Below are 16,193 nucleotides of genomic sequence, written 5' to 3'. Positions count from 1 at the left end.
AGGGAAAGCTCATATTTGAAAAGTGAACGTGTTTTTGGCTTTTCAGACCGGGGGGAACATGAATATGTGTTTCTTTTGCAGATCTGAGCGCTGTGTCAAAAGTTACGTTTTCTGGCTGAATTGAGTCCTACTGCCAATTCTGAGACACAGCTTTGGTCTAACTCCTCTGCGAAAGCTCGTATTTAAAAATTGAATGGGTTTTTTGTTTCTCAGACCGTGGGGAATATGAATGTGTTTCTTTTGCAAATCTGAGCTCTGTCAAAAGTTTACTTTTCTGGCTGCATTGTGTCGTACTGCCAATTCTGATATACAATTTAGCCTAACTCTTCAGAGAAACGTCGTACTTGAAAATTGAAGGTGTTTTTGGGTTTTCAGACTGTGGGGAACATGAATAACTGTTTCTTTTGCAAATCTGAACTCTGTCAAAAGTTTAGTTTTCTGGCTGAATTGAATCCTACTTCCAATTCTGAGATACAGCTTTAGTCTAACTCCTCAGGGAAAGATTGTATTTGAAAATTGAATGTGTTTTTTGCTTTTCATACCATGGGGAACATGAATATCTGATTCTTTTGCAAATCTGAGCTCTGTGTCAAAAGTTACGTTTTCTGGCTGAACTGAGTCCTACTGCCAATTCTGAAATACAATTTAGTCTAAGTCCTCACAGAAACCTAGTGAGGTTTAATAGTATGTGTTTTTGGGTTTTTTAGGTGGTGGGGAATATAAATATGTCTTCCTTTTGCAAATATGAGCTCTGTGTCAATAGTCAAATTTCCTAGCTGTGTTGACTCCTACTGCCAATTCTGAGACACAGCTTTGGTCTAACTCCTCAGGGAAAGCTCATATTTGAAAATTGTTTGTATTTTTCGCTTTTCAGACCATGGGGAATATGAATCTGTGTTTCTTTTGCAAATCTGAGTTCTGTGTCAACAGTTCTGTTTTCTGGCTGAATTGAGTCCTACTGCCAATTGTGAGATACAGCTTTTTTCTAACTCCTCAGGGAAAGCTCGTATTTGAAAATTGAACGTGTTTTTGGCTTTTCAGACCGTGGGGAATATGAATATCTGTTTCTTTTCCAAATATGACCTCTGTGTCAACAGTTCTGTTTTCTGGCTGAATTGAGTCCTACTGCCAATTGTGAGATACAGCTTGGCCTAAGTCTTCAGGGAAAGCTCGTATTTGAAAATTGAAGGTGTTTTTGGCTTTTCAGATGTGGGAAACATGAATATGTCTTTCTTTTGCAGATCTGAGCTCTGTGTCAAAAGTTACGTTTTCTGGCTGAATTGAGTCCTACTGCCAATTCTGAAATACAGCTTTGGTCTAACTCCTCAGAGAAAGCTCGTATTTGAAAATTGAATGTGTTTTTGGCTTTTCAGACAGTGGGGAACATGAATATGTGTTTCTTTTGCATATGAGCTCTGTATCAAAAGTTAAGTTTTCTGACTGTATTGAGTCTTACTGCCAATTCTGAGAGACAGCTTTTTTCTAAGTCCTCAGGGAAAGCTCGTATTTGAAAATTGAAGGTGTTTTTGGCTTTTCAGACGTGGGAAACATGAATATGTGTTTCTTTTGCAAATCTGAGTTCTGTGTCATAGGTTAAGTTTGTTGGCTGGATTGAATCGTACTTCTAATTCTGAAATACAATTTGGTCTAACTCCTCAGAGAAAGCTTGTATTTGAAAATTGAATGGGTTTTTTCTTTCTCAGAGCATGGGGAATATGAATCTGTGTTTCTTTTGCAAATCTGAGTTCTGTGTCAACAGTTCTGTTTTCTGGCTGAATTGAGTCCTACTGCCAATTGTGAGATACAGCTTTTTCTAACACCTCAGGGAAAGCTCATATTTGAAAAGTGAACGTGTTTTTGGCTTTTCAGACCGGGGGGAACATGAATATGTGTTTCTTTTGCAGATCTGAGCGCTGTGTCAAAAGTTACGTTTTCTGGCTGAATTGAGTCCTACTGCCAATTCTGAGACACAGCTTTGGTCTAACTCCTCTGCGAAAGCTCGTATTTAAAAATTGAATGGGTTTTTTGTTTCTCAGACCGTGGGGAATATGAATGTGTTTCTTTTGCAAATCTGAGCTCTGTCAAAAGTTTACTTTTCTGGCTGCATTGTGTCGTACTGCCAATTCTGATATACAATTTAGCCTAACTCTTCAGAGAAACGTCGTACTTGAAAATTGAAGGTGTTTTTGGGTTTTCAGACTGTGGGGAACATGAATAACTGTTTCTTTTGCAAATCTGAACTCTGTCAAAAGTTTAGTTTTCTGGCTGAATTGAATCCTACTTCCAATTCTGAGATACAGCTTTAGTCTAACTCCTCAGGGAAAGATTGTATTTGAAAATTGAATGTGTTTTTTGCTTTTCATACCATGGGGAACATGAATATCTGATTCTTTTGCAAATCTGAGCTCTGTGTCAAAAGTTACGTTTTCTGGCTGAACTGAGTCCTACTGCCAATTCTGAAATACAATTTAGTCTAAGTCCTCACAGAAACCTAGTGAGGTTTAATAGTATGTGTTTTTGGGTTTTTTAGGTGGTGGGGAATATAAATATGTCTTCCTTTTGCAAATATGAGCTCTGTGTCAATAGTCAAATTTCCTAGCTGTGTTGACTCCTACTGCCAATTCTGAGACACAGCTTTGGTCTAACTCCTCAGGGAAAGCTCATATTTGAAAATTGTTTGTATTTTTCGCTTTTCAGACCATGGGGAATATGAATCTGTGTTTCTTTTGCAAATCTGAGTTCTGTGTCAACAGTTCTGTTTTCTGGCTGAATTGAGTCCTACTGCCAATTGTGAGATACAGCTTTTTTCTAACTCCTCAGGGAAAGCTCGTATTTGAAAATTGAACGTGTTTTTGGCTTTTCAGACCGTGGGGAATATGAATATCTGTTTCTTTTCCAAATATGACCTCTGTGTCAACAGTTCTGTTTTCTGGCTGAATTGAGTCCTACTGCCAATTGTGAGATACAGCTTGGCCTAAGTCTTCAGGGAAAGCTCGTATTTGAAAATTGAAGGTGTTTTTGGCTTTTCAGATGTGGGAAACATGAATATGTCTTTCTTTTGCAGATCTGAGCTCTGTGTCAAAAGTTACGTTTTCTGGCTGAATTGAGTCCTACTGCCAATTCTGAAATACAGCTTTGGTCTAACTCCTCAGAGAAAGCTCGTATTTGAAAATTGAATGTGTTTTTGGCTTTTCAGACAGTGGGGAACATGAATATGTGTTTCTTTTGCATATGAGCTCTGTATCAAAAGTTAAGTTTTCTGACTGTATTGAGTCTTACTGCCAATTCTGAGAGACAGCTTTTTTCTAAGTCCTCAGGGAAAGCTCGTATTTGAAAATTGAAGGTGTTTTTGGCTTTTCAGACGTGGGAAACATGAATATGTGTTTCTTTTGCAAATCTGAGTTCTGTGTCATAGGTTAAGTTTGTTGGCTGGATTGAATCGTACTTCTAATTCTGAAATACAATTTGGTCTAACTCCTCAGAGAAAGCTTGTATTTGAAAATTGAATGGGTTTTTTCTTTCTCAGAGCATGGGGAATATGAATCTGTGTTTCTTTTGCAAATCTGAGTTCTGTGTCAACAGTTCTGTTTTCTGGCTGAATTGAGTCCTACTGCCAATTGTGAGATACAGCTTTTTCTAACACCTCAGGGAAAGCTCATATTTGAAAAGTGAACGTGTTTTTGGCTTTTCAGACCGGGGGGAACATGAATATGTGTTTCTTTTGCAGATCTGAGCGCTGTGTCAAAAGTTACGTTTTCTGGCTGAATTGAGTCCTACTGCCAATTCTGAGACACAGCTTTGGTCTAACTCCTCTGCGAAAGCTCGTATTTAAAAATTGAATGGGTTTTTTGTTTCTCAGACCGTGGGGAATATGAATGTGTTTCTTTTGCAAATCTGAGCTCTGTCAAAAGTTTACTTTTCTGGCTGCATTGTGTCGTACTGCCAATTCTGATATACAATTTAGCCTAACTCTTCAGAGAAACGTCGTACTTGAAAATTGAAGGTGTTTTTGGGTTTTCAGACTGTGGGGAACATGAATAACTGTTTCTTTTGCAAATCTGAACTCTGTCAAAAGTTTAGTTTTCTGGCTGAATTGAATCCTACTTCCAATTCTGAGATACAGCTTTAGTCTAACTCCTCAGGGAAAGATTGTATTTGAAAATTGAATGTGTTTTTTGCTTTTCATACCATGGGGAACATGAATATCTGATTCTTTTGCAAATCTGAGCTCTGTGTCAAAAGTTACGTTTTCTGGCTGAACTGAGTCCTACTGCCAATTCTGAAATACAATTTAGTCTAAGTCCTCACAGAAACCTAGTGAGGTTTAATAGTATGTGTTTTTGGGTTTTTTAGGTGGTGGGGAATATAAATATGTCTTCCTTTTGCAAATATGAGCTCTGTGTCAATAGTCAAATTTCCTAGCTGTGTTGACTCCTACTGCCAATTCTGAGACACAGCTTTGGTCTAACTCCTCAGGGAAAGCTCATATTTGAAAATTGTTTGTATTTTTCGCTTTTCAGACCATGGGGAATATGAATCTGTGTTTCTTTTGCAAATCTGAGTTCTGTGTCAACAGTTCTGTTTTCTGGCTGAATTGAGTCCTACTGCCAATTGTGAGATACAGCTTTTTTCTAACTCCTCAGGGAAAGCTCGTATTTGAAAATTGAACGTGTTTTTGGCTTTTCAGACCGTGGGGAATATGAATATCTGTTTCTTTTCCAAATATGACCTCTGTGTCAACAGTTCTGTTTTCTGGCTGAATTGAGTCCTACTGCCAATTGTGAGATACAGCTTGGCCTAAGTCTTCAGGGAAAGCTCGTATTTGAAAATTGAAGGTGTTTTTGGCTTTTCAGATGTGGGAAACATGAATATGTCTTTCTTTTGCAGATCTGAGCTCTGTGTCAAAAGTTACGTTTTCTGGCTGAATTGAGTCCTACTGCCAATTCTGAAATACAGCTTTGGTCTAACTCCTCAGAGAAAGCTCGTATTTGAAAATTGAATGTGTTTTTGGCTTTTCAGACAGTGGGGAATATGAATGTGTTTCTTTTGCAAATCTGAGCTCTGTCAAAAGTTTACTTTTCTGGCTGCATTGTGTCGTACTGCCAATTCTGATATACAATTTAGCCTAACTCTTCAGAGAAACGTCGTACTTGAAAATTGAAGGTGTTTTTGGGTTTTCAGACTGTGGGGAACATGAATAACTGTTTCTTTTGCAAATCTGAACTCTGTCAAAAGTTTAGTTTTCTGGCTGAATTGAATCCTACTTCCAATTCTGAGATACAGCTTTAGTCTAACTCCTCAGGGAAAGATTGTATTTGAAAATTGAATGTGTTTTTTGCTTTTCATACCATGGGGAACATGAATATCTGATTCTTTTGCAAATCTGAGCTCTGTGTCAAAAGTTACGTTTTCTGGCTGAACTGAGTCCTACTGCCAATTCTGAAATACAATTTAGTCTAAGTCCTCACAGAAACCTAGTGAGGTTTAATAGTATGTGTTTTTGGGTTTTTTAGGTGGTGGGGAATATAAATATGTCTTCCTTTTGCAAATATGAGCTCTGTGTCAATAGTCAAATTTCCTAGCTGTGTTGACTCCTACTGCCAATTCTGAGACACAGCTTTGGTCTAACTCCTCAGGGAAAGCTCATATTTGAAAATTGTTTGTATTTTTCGCTTTTCAGACCATGGGGAATATGAATCTGTGTTTCTTTTGCAAATCTGAGTTCTGTGTCAACAGTTCTGTTTTCTGGCTGAATTGAGTCCTACTGCCAATTGTGAGATACAGCTTTTTTCTAACTCCTCAGGGAAAGCTCGTATTTGAAAATTGAACGTGTTTTTGGCTTTTCAGACCGTGGGGAATATGAATATCTGTTTCTTTTCCAAATATGACCTCTGTGTCAACAGTTCTGTTTTCTGGCTGAATTGAGTCCTACTGCCAATTGTGAGATACAGCTTGGCCTAAGTCTTCAGGGAAAGCTCGTATTTGAAAATTGAAGGTGTTTTTGGCTTTTCAGACCGTGGGGAACATGAATATGTCTTTCTTTTGCAGATCTGAGCTCTGTGTCAAAAGTTACGTTTTCTGGCTGAATTGAGTCCTACTGCCAATTCTGAAATACAGCTTTGGTCTAACTCCTCAGAGAAAGCTCGTATTTGAAAATTGAATGTGTTTTTGGCTTTTCAGACAGTGGGGAACATGAATATGTGTTTCTTTTGCATATGAGCTCTGTATCAAAAGTTAAGTTTTCTGACTGTATTGAGTCTTACTGCCAATTCTGAGAGACAGCTTTTTTCTAAGTCCTCAGGGAAAGCTCGTATTTGAAAATTGAAGGTGTTTTTGGCTTTTCAGATGTGGGAAACATGAATATGTCTTTCTTTTGCAGATCTGAGCTCTGTGTCAAAAGTTACGTTTTCTGGCTGTATTGACTCCTACTGCCAATTCTGAAATACAGCTTTGGTCTAACTCCTCAGAGAAAGCTCGTATTTGAAAATTGAATGTGTTTTTGGCTTTTCAGACAGTGGGGAACATGAATATGTGTTTCTTTTGCATATGAGCTCTGTATCAAAAGTTAAGTTTTCTGACTGTATTGAGTCTTACTGCCAATTCTGAGAGACAGCTTTTTTCTAAGTCCTCAGGGAAAGCTCGTATTTGAAAATTGAAGGTGTTTTTGGCTTTTCAGACGTGGGAAACATGAATATGTGTTTCTTTTGCAAATCTGAGTTCTGTGTCATAGGTTAAGTTTGTTGGCTGGATTGAATCGTACTTCTAATTCTGAAATACAATTTGGTCTAACTCCTCAGAGAAAGCTTGTATTTGAAAATTGAATGGGTTTTTTCTTTCTCAGAGCATGGGGAATATGAATCTGTGTTTCTTTTGCAAATCTGAGTTCTGTGTCAACAGTTCTGTTTTCTGGCTGAATTGAGTCCTACTGCCAATTGTGAGATACAGCTTTTTCTAACACCTCAGGGAAAGCTCATATTTGAAAAGTGAACGTGTTTTTGGCTTTTCAGACCGGGGGGAACATGAATATGTGTTTCTTTTGCAGATCTGAGCGCTGTGTCAAAAGTTACGTTTTCTGGCTGAATTGAGTCCTACTGCCAATTCTGAGACACAGCTTTGGTCTAACTCCTCTGCGAAAGCTCGTATTTAAAAATTGAATGGGTTTTTTGTTTCTCAGACCGTGGGGAATATGAATGTGTTTCTTTTGCAAATCTGAGCTCTGTCAAAAGTTTACTTTTCTGGCTGCATTGTGTCGTACTGCCAATTCTGATATACAATTTAGCCTAACTCTTCAGAGAAACGTCGTACTTGAAAATTGAAGGTGTTTTTGGGTTTTCAGACTGTGGGGAACATGAATAACTGTTTCTTTTGCAAATCTGAACTCTGTCAAAAGTTTAGTTTTCTGGCTGAATTGAATCCTACTTCCAATTCTGAGATACAGCTTTAGTCTAACTCCTCAGGGAAAGATTGTATTTGAAAATTGAATGTGTTTTTTGCTTTTCATACCATGGGGAACATGAATATCTGATTCTTTTGCAAATCTGAGCTCTGTGTCAAAAGTTACGTTTTCTGGCTGAACTGAGTCCTACTGCCAATTCTGAAATACAATTTAGTCTAAGTCCTCACAGAAACCTAGTGAGGTTTAATAGTATGTGTTTTTGGGTTTTTTAGGTGGTGGGGAATATAAATATGTCTTCCTTTTGCAAATATGAGCTCTGTGTCAATAGTCAAATTTCCTAGCTGTGTTGACTCCTACTGCCAATTCTGAGACACAGCTTTGGTCTAACTCCTCAGGGAAAGCTCATATTTGAAAATTGTTTGTATTTTTCGCTTTTCAGACCATGGGGAATATGAATCTGTGTTTCTTTTGCAAATCTGAGTTCTGTGTCAACAGTTCTGTTTTCTGGCTGAATTGAGTCCTACTGCCAATTGTGAGATACAGCTTTTTTCTAACTCCTCAGGGAAAGCTCGTATTTGAAAATTGAACGTGTTTTTGGCTTTTCAGACCGTGGGGAATATGAATATCTGTTTCTTTTCCAAATATGACCTCTGTGTCAACAGTTCTGTTTTCTGGCTGAATTGAGTCCTACTGCCAATTGTGAGATACAGCTTGGCCTAAGTCTTCAGGGAAAGCTCGTATTTGAAAATTGAAGGTGTTTTTGGCTTTTCAGATGTGGGAAACATGAATATGTCTTTCTTTTGCAGATCTGAGCTCTGTGTCAAAAGTTACGTTTTCTGGCTGAATTGAGTCCTACTGCCAATTCTGAAATACAGCTTTGGTCTAACTCCTCAGAGAAAGCTCGTATTTGAAAATTGAATGTGTTTTTGGCTTTTCAGACAGTGGGGAACATGAATATGTGTTTCTTTTGCATATGAGCTCTGTATCAAAAGTTAAGTTTTCTGACTGTATTGAGTCTTACTGCCAATTCTGAGAGACAGCTTTTTTCTAAGTCCTCAGGGAAAGCTCGTATTTGAAAATTGAAGGTGTTTTTGGCTTTTCAGATGTGGGAAACATGAATATGTCTTTCTTTTGCAGATCTGAGCTCTGTGTCAAAAGTTACGTTTTCTGGCTGTATTGACTCCTACTGCCAATTCTGAAATACAGCTTTGGTCTAACTCCTCAGAGAAAGCTCGTATTTGAAAATTGAATGTGTTTTTGGCTTTTCAGACAGTGGGGAACATGAATATGTGTTTCTTTTGCATATGAGCTCTGTATCAAAAGTTAAGTTTTCTGACTGTATTGAGTCTTACTGCCAATTCTGAGAGACAGCTTTTTTCTAAGTCCTCAGGGAAAGCTCGTATTTGAAAATTGAAGGTGTTTTTGGCTTTTCAGACGTGGGAAACATGAATATGTGTTTCTTTTGCAAATCTGAGTTCTGTGTCATAGGTTAAGTTTGTTGGCTGGATTGAATCGTACTTCTAATTCTGAAATACAATTTGGTCTAACTCCTCAGAGAAAGCTCGTATTTGAAAATTGAATGGGTTTTTTCTTTCTCAGAGCATGGGGAATATGAATCTGTGTTTCTTTTGCAAATCTGAGTTCTGTGTCAACAGTTCTGTTTTCTGGCTGAATTGAGTCCTACTGCCAATTGTGAGATACAGCTTTTTCTAACACCTCAGGGAAAGCTCATATTTGAAAAGTGAACGTGTTTTTGGCTTTTCAGACCGGGGGGAACATGAATATGTGTTTCTTTTGCAGATCTGAGCGCTGTGTCAAAAGTTACGTTTTCTGGCTGAATTGAGTCCTACTGCCAATTCTGAGACACAGCTTTGGTCTAACTCCTCTGCGAAAGCTCGTATTTAAAAATTGAATGGGTTTTTTGTTTCTCAGACCGTGGGGAATATGAATGTGTTTCTTTTGCAAATCTGAGCTCTGTCAAAAGTTTACTTTTCTGGCTGCATTGTGTCGTACTGCCAATTCTGATATACAATTTAGCCTAACTCTTCAGAGAAACGTCGTACTTGAAAATTGAAGGTGTTTTTGGGTTTTCACACTGTGGGGAACATGAATAACTGTTTCTTTTGCAAATCTGAACTCTGTCAAAAGTTTAGTTTTCTGGCTGAATTGAATCCTACTTCCAATTCTGAGATACAGCTTTAGTCTAACTCCTCAGGGAAAGATTGTATTTGAAAATTGAATGTGTTTTTTGCTTTTCATACCATGGGGAACATGAATATCTGATTCTTTTGCAAATCTGAGCTCTGTGTCAAAAGTTACGTTTTCTGGCTGAACTGAGTCCTACTGCCAATTCTGAAATACAATTTAGTCTAAGTCCTCACAGAAACCTAGTGAGGTTTAATAGTATGTGTTTTTGGGTTTTTTAGGTGGTGGGGAATATAAATATGTCTTCCTTTTGCAAATATGAGCTCTGTGTCAATAGTCAAATTTCCTAGCTGTGTTGACTCCTACTGCCAATTCTGAGACACAGCTTTGGTCTAACTCCTCAGGGAAAGCTCATATTTGAAAATTGTTTGTATTTTTCGCTTTTCAGACCATGGGGAATATGAATCTGTGTTTCTTTTGCAAATCTGAGTTCTGTGTCAACAGTTCTGTTTTCTGGCTGAATTGAGTCCTACTGCCAATTGTGAGATACAGCTTTTTTCTAACTCCTCAGGGAAAGCTCGTATTTGAAAATTGAACGTGTTTTTGGCTTTTCAGACCGTGGGGAATATGAATATCTGTTTCTTTTCCAAATATGACCTCTGTGTCAACAGTTCTGTTTTCTGGCTGAATTGAGTCCTACTGCCAATTGTGAGATACAGCTTGGCCTAAGTCTTCAGGGAAAGCTCGTATTTGAAAATTGAAGGTGTTTTTGGCTTTTCAGATGTGGGAAACATGAATATGTCTTTCTTTTGCAGATCTGAGCTCTGTGTCAAAAGTTACGTTTTCTGGCTGAATTGAGTCCTACTGCCAATTCTGAAATACAGCTTTGGTCTAACTCCTCAGAGAAAGCTCGTATTTGAAAATTGAATGTGTTTTTGGCTTTTCAGACAGTGGGGAACATGAATATGTGTTTCTTTTGCATATGAGCTCTGTATCAAAAGTTAAGTTTTCTGACTGTATTGAGTCTTACTGCCAATTCTGAGAGACAGCTTTTTTCTAAGTCCTCAGGGAAAGCTCGTATTTGAAAATTGAAGGTGTTTTTGGCTTTTCAGACGTGGGAAACATGAATATGTGTTTCTTTTGCAAATCTGAGTTCTGTGTCATAGGTTAAGTTTGTTGGCTGGATTGAATCGTACTTCTAATTCTGAAATACAATTTGGTCTAACTCCTCAGAGAAAGCTTGTATTTGAAAATTGAATGGGTTTTTTCTTTCTCAGAGCATGGGGAATATGAATCTGTGTTTCTTTTGCAAATCTGAGTTCTGTGTCAACAGTTCTGTTTTCTGGCTGAATTGAGTCCTACTGCCAATTGTGAGATACAGCTTTTTCTAACACCTCAGGGAAAGCTCATATTTGAAAAGTGAACGTGTTTTTGGCTTTTCAGACCGGGGGGAACATGAATATGTGTTTCTTTTGCAGATCTGAGCGCTGTGTCAAAAGTTACGTTTTCTGGCTGAATTGAGTCCTACTGCCAATTCTGAGACACAGCTTTGGTCTAACTCCTCTGCGAAAGCTCGTATTTAAAAATTGAATGGGTTTTTTGTTTCTCAGACCGTGGGGAATATGAATGTGTTTCTTTTGCAAATCTGAGCTCTGTCAAAAGTTTACTTTTCTGGCTGCATTGTGTCGTACTGCCAATTCTGATATACAATTTAGCCTAACTCTTCAGAGAAACGTCGTACTTGAAAATTGAAGGTGTTTTTGGGTTTTCAGACTGTGGGGAACATGAATAACTGTTTCTTTTGCAAATCTGAACTCTGTCAAAAGTTTAGTTTTCTGGCTGAATTGAATCCTACTTCCAATTCTGAGATACAGCTTTAGTCTAACTCCTCAGGGAAAGATTGTATTTGAAAATTGAATGTGTTTTTTGCTTTTCATACCATGGGGAACATGAATATCTGATTCTTTTGCAAATCTGAGCTCTGTGTCAAAAGTTACGTTTTCTGGCTGAACTGAGTCCTACTGCCAATTCTGAAATACAATTTAGTCTAAGTCCTCACAGAAACCTAGTGAGGTTTAATAGTATGTGTTTTTGGGTTTTTTAGGTGGTGGGGAATATAAATATGTCTTCCTTTTGCAAATATGAGCTCTGTGTCAATAGTCAAATTTCCTAGCTGTGTTGACTCCTACTGCCAATTCTGAGACACAGCTTTGGTCTAACTCCTCAGGGAAAGCTCATATTTGAAAATTGTTTGTATTTTTCGCTTTTCAGACCATGGGGAATATGAATCTGTGTTTCTTTTGCAAATCTGAGTTCTGTGTCAACAGTTCTGTTTTCTGGCTGAATTGAGTCCTACTGCCAATTGTGAGATACAGCTTTTTTCTAACTCCTCAGGGAAAGCTCGTATTTGAAAATTGAACGTGTTTTTGGCTTTTCAGACCGTGGGGAATATGAATATCTGTTTCTTTTCCAAATATGACCTCTGTGTCAACAGTTCTGTTTTCTGGCTGAATTGAGTCCTACTGCCAATTGTGAGATACAGCTTGGCCTAAGTCTTCAGGGAAAGCTCGTATTTGAAAATTGAAGGTGTTTTTGGCTTTTCAGATGTGGGAAACATGAATATGTCTTTCTTTTGCAGATCTGAGCTCTGTGTCAAAAGTTACGTTTTCTGGCTGAATTGAGTCCTACTGCCAATTCTGAAATACAGCTTTGGTCTAACTCCTCAGAGAAAGCTCGTATTTGAAAATTGAATGTGTTTTTGGCTTTTCAGACAGTGGGGAATATGAATGTGTTTCTTTTGCAAATCTGAGCTCTGTCAAAAGTTTACTTTTCTGGCTGCATTGTGTCGTACTGCCAATTCTGATATACAATTTAGCCTAACTCTTCAGAGAAACGTCGTACTTGAAAATTGAAGGTGTTTTTGGGTTTTCAGACTGTGGGGAACATGAATAACTGTTTCTTTTGCAAATCTGAACTCTGTCAAAAGTTTAGTTTTCTGGCTGAATTGAATCCTACTTCCAATTCTGAGATACAGCTTTAGTCTAACTCCTCAGGGAAAGATTGTATTTGAAAATTGAATGTGTTTTTTGCTTTTCATACCATGGGGAACATGAATATCTGATTCTTTTGCAAATCTGAGCTCTGTGTCAAAAGTTACGTTTTCTGGCTGAACTGAGTCCTACTGCCAATTCTGAAATACAATTTAGTCTAAGTCCTCACAGAAACCTAGTGAGGTTTAATAGTATGTGTTTTTGGGTTTTTTAGGTGGTGGGGAATATAAATATGTCTTCCTTTTGCAAATATGAGCTCTGTGTCAATAGTCAAATTTCCTAGCTGTGTTGACTCCTACTGCCAATTCTGAGACACAGCTTTGGTCTAACTCCTCAGGGAAAGCTCATATTTGAAAATTGTTTGTATTTTTCGCTTTTCAGACCATGGGGAATATGAATCTGTGTTTCTTTTGCAAATCTGAGTTCTGTGTCAACAGTTCTGTTTTCTGGCTGAATTGAGTCCTACTGCCAATTGTGAGATACAGCTTTTTTCTAACTCCTCAGGGAAAGCTCGTATTTGAAAATTGAACGTGTTTTTGGCTTTTCAGACCGTGGGGAATATGAATATCTGTTTCTTTTCCAAATATGACCTCTGTGTCAACAGTTCTGTTTTCTGGCTGAATTGAGTCCTACTGCCAATTGTGAGATACAGCTTGGCCTAAGTCTTCAGGGAAAGCTCGTATTTGAAAATTGAAGGTGTTTTTGGCTTTTCAGACCGTGGGGAACATGAATATGTCTTTCTTTTGCAGATCTGAGCTCTGTGTCAAAAGTTACGTTTTCTGGCTGAATTGAGTCCTACTGCCAATTCTGAAATACAGCTTTGGTCTAACTCCTCAGAGAAAGCTCGTATTTGAAAATTGAATGTGTTTTTGGCTTTTCAGACAGTGGGGAACATGAATATGTGTTTCTTTTGCATATGAGCTCTGTATCAAAAGTTAAGTTTTCTGACTGTATTGAGTCTTACTGCCAATTCTGAGAGACAGCTTTTTTCTAAGTCCTCAGGGAAAGCTCGTATTTGAAAATTGAAGGTGTTTTTGGCTTTTCAGATGTGGGAAACATGAATATGTCTTTCTTTTGCAGATCTGAGCTCTGTGTCAAAAGTTACGTTTTCTGGCTGTATTGACTCCTACTGCCAATTCTGAAATACAGCTTTGGTCTAACTCCTCAGAGAAAGCTCGTATTTGAAAATTGAATGTGTTTTTGGCTTTTCAGACAGTGGGGAACATGAATATGTGTTTCTTTTGCATATGAGCTCTGTATCAAAAGTTAAGTTTTCTGACTGTATTGAGTCTTACTGCCAATTCTGAGAGACAGCTTTTTTCTAAGTCCTCAGGGAAAGCTCGTATTTGAAAATTGAAGGTGTTTTTGGCTTTTCAGACGTGGGAAACATGAATATGTGTTTCTTTTGCAAATCTGAGTTCTGTGTCATAGGTTAAGTTTGTTGGCTGGATTGAATCGTACTTCTAATTCTGAAATACAATTTGGTCTAACTCCTCAGAGAAAGCTTGTATTTGAAAATTGAATGGGTTTTTTCTTTCTCAGAGCATGGGGAATATGAATCTGTGTTTCTTTTGCAAATCTGAGTTCTGTGTCAACAGTTCTGTTTTCTGGCTGAATTGAGTCCTACTGCCAATTGTGAGATACAGCTTTTTCTAACACCTCAGGGAAAGCTCATATTTGAAAAGTGAACGTGTTTTTGGCTTTTCAGACCGGGGGGAACATGAATATGTGTTTCTTTTGCAGATCTGAGCGCTGTGTCAAAAGTTACGTTTTCTGGCTGAATTGAGTCCTACTGCCAATTCTGAGACACAGCTTTGGTCTAACTCCTCTGCGAAAGCTCGTATTTAAAAATTGAATGGGTTTTTTGTTTCTCAGACCGTGGGGAATATGAATGTGTTTCTTTTGCAAATCTGAGCTCTGTCAAAAGTTTACTTTTCTGGCTGCATTGTGTCGTACTGCCAATTCTGATATACAATTTAGCCTAACTCTTCAGAGAAACGTCGTACTTGAAAATTGAAGGTGTTTTTGGGTTTTCAGACTGTGGGGAACATGAATAACTGTTTCTTTTGCAAATCTGAACTCTGTCAAAAGTTTAGTTTTCTGGCTGAATTGAATCCTACTTCCAATTCTGAGATACAGCTTTAGTCTAACTCCTCAGGGAAAGATTGTATTTGAAAATTGAATGTGTTTTTTGCTTTTCATACCATGGGGAACATGAATATCTGATTCTTTTGCAAATCTGAGCTCTGTGTCAAAAGTTACGTTTTCTGGCTGAACTGAGTCCTACTGCCAATTCTGAAATACAATTTAGTCTAAGTCCTCACAGAAACCTAGTGAGGTTTAATAGTATGTGTTTTTGGGTTTTTTAGGTGGTGGGGAATATAAATATGTCTTCCTTTTGCAAATATGAGCTCTGTGTCAATAGTCAAATTTCCTAGCTGTGTTGACTCCTACTGCCAATTCTGAGACACAGCTTTGGTCTAACTCCTCAGGGAAAGCTCATATTTGAAAATTGTTTGTATTTTTCGCTTTTCAGACCATGGGGAATATGAATCTGTGTTTCTTTTGCAAATCTGAGTTCTGTGTCAACAGTTCTGTTTTCTGGCTGAATTGAGTCCTACTGCCAATTGTGAGATACAGCTTTTTTCTAACTCCTCAGGGAAAGCTCGTATTTGAAAATTGAACGTGTTTTTGGCTTTTCAGACCGTGGGGAATATGAATATCTGTTTCTTTTCCAAATATGACCTCTGTGTCAACAGTTCTGTTTTCTGGCTGAATTGAGTCCTACTGCCAATTGTGAGATACAGCTTGGCCTAAGTCTTCAGGGAAAGCTCGTATTTGAAAATTGAAGGTGTTTTTGGCTTTTCAGATGTGGGAAACATGAATATGTCTTTCTTTTGCAGATCTGAGCTCTGTGTCAAAAGTTACGTTTTCTGGCTGAATTGAGTCCTACTGCCAATTCTGAAATACAGCTTTGGTCTAACTCCTCAGAGAAAGCTCGTATTTGAAAATTGAATGTGTTTTTGGCTTTTCAGACAGTGGGGAACATGAATATGTGTTTCTTTTGCATATGAGCTCTGTATCAAAAGTTAAGTTTTCTGACTGTATTGAGTCTTACTGCCAATTCTGAGAGACAGCTTTTTTCTAAGTCCTCAGGGAAAGCTCGTATTTGAAAATTGAAGGTGTTTTTGGCTTTTCAGATGTGGGAAACATGAATATGTCTTTCTTTTGCAGATCTGAGCTCTGTGTCAAAAGTTACGTTTTCTGGCTGTATTGACTCCTACTGCCAATTCTGAAATACAGCTTTGGTCTAACTCCTCAGAGAAAGCTCGTATTTGAAAATTGAATGTGTTTTTGGCTTTTCAGACAGTGGGGAACATGAATATGTGTTTCTTTTGCATATGAGCTCTGTATCAAAAGTTAAGTTTTCTGACTGTATTGAGTCTTACTGCCAATTCTGAGAGACAGCTTTTTTCTAAGTCCTCAGGGAAAGCTCGTATTTGAAAATTGAAGGTGTTTTTGGCTTTTCAGACGTGGGAAACATGAATATGTGTTTCTTTTGCAAATCTGAGTTCTGTGTCATAGGTTAAGTTTGTTGGCTG

Source organism: Pantherophis guttatus, chromosome 8 (assembly GCF_059756535.1).
Source record: "Pantherophis guttatus breed Tessera chromosome 8, ASM5975653v1, whole genome shotgun sequence".
Classification (NCBI taxonomy): Eukaryota; Metazoa; Chordata; class Lepidosauria; order Squamata; family Colubridae; genus Pantherophis; species Pantherophis guttatus.
This window is presented reverse-complemented; position numbering follows the sequence as displayed.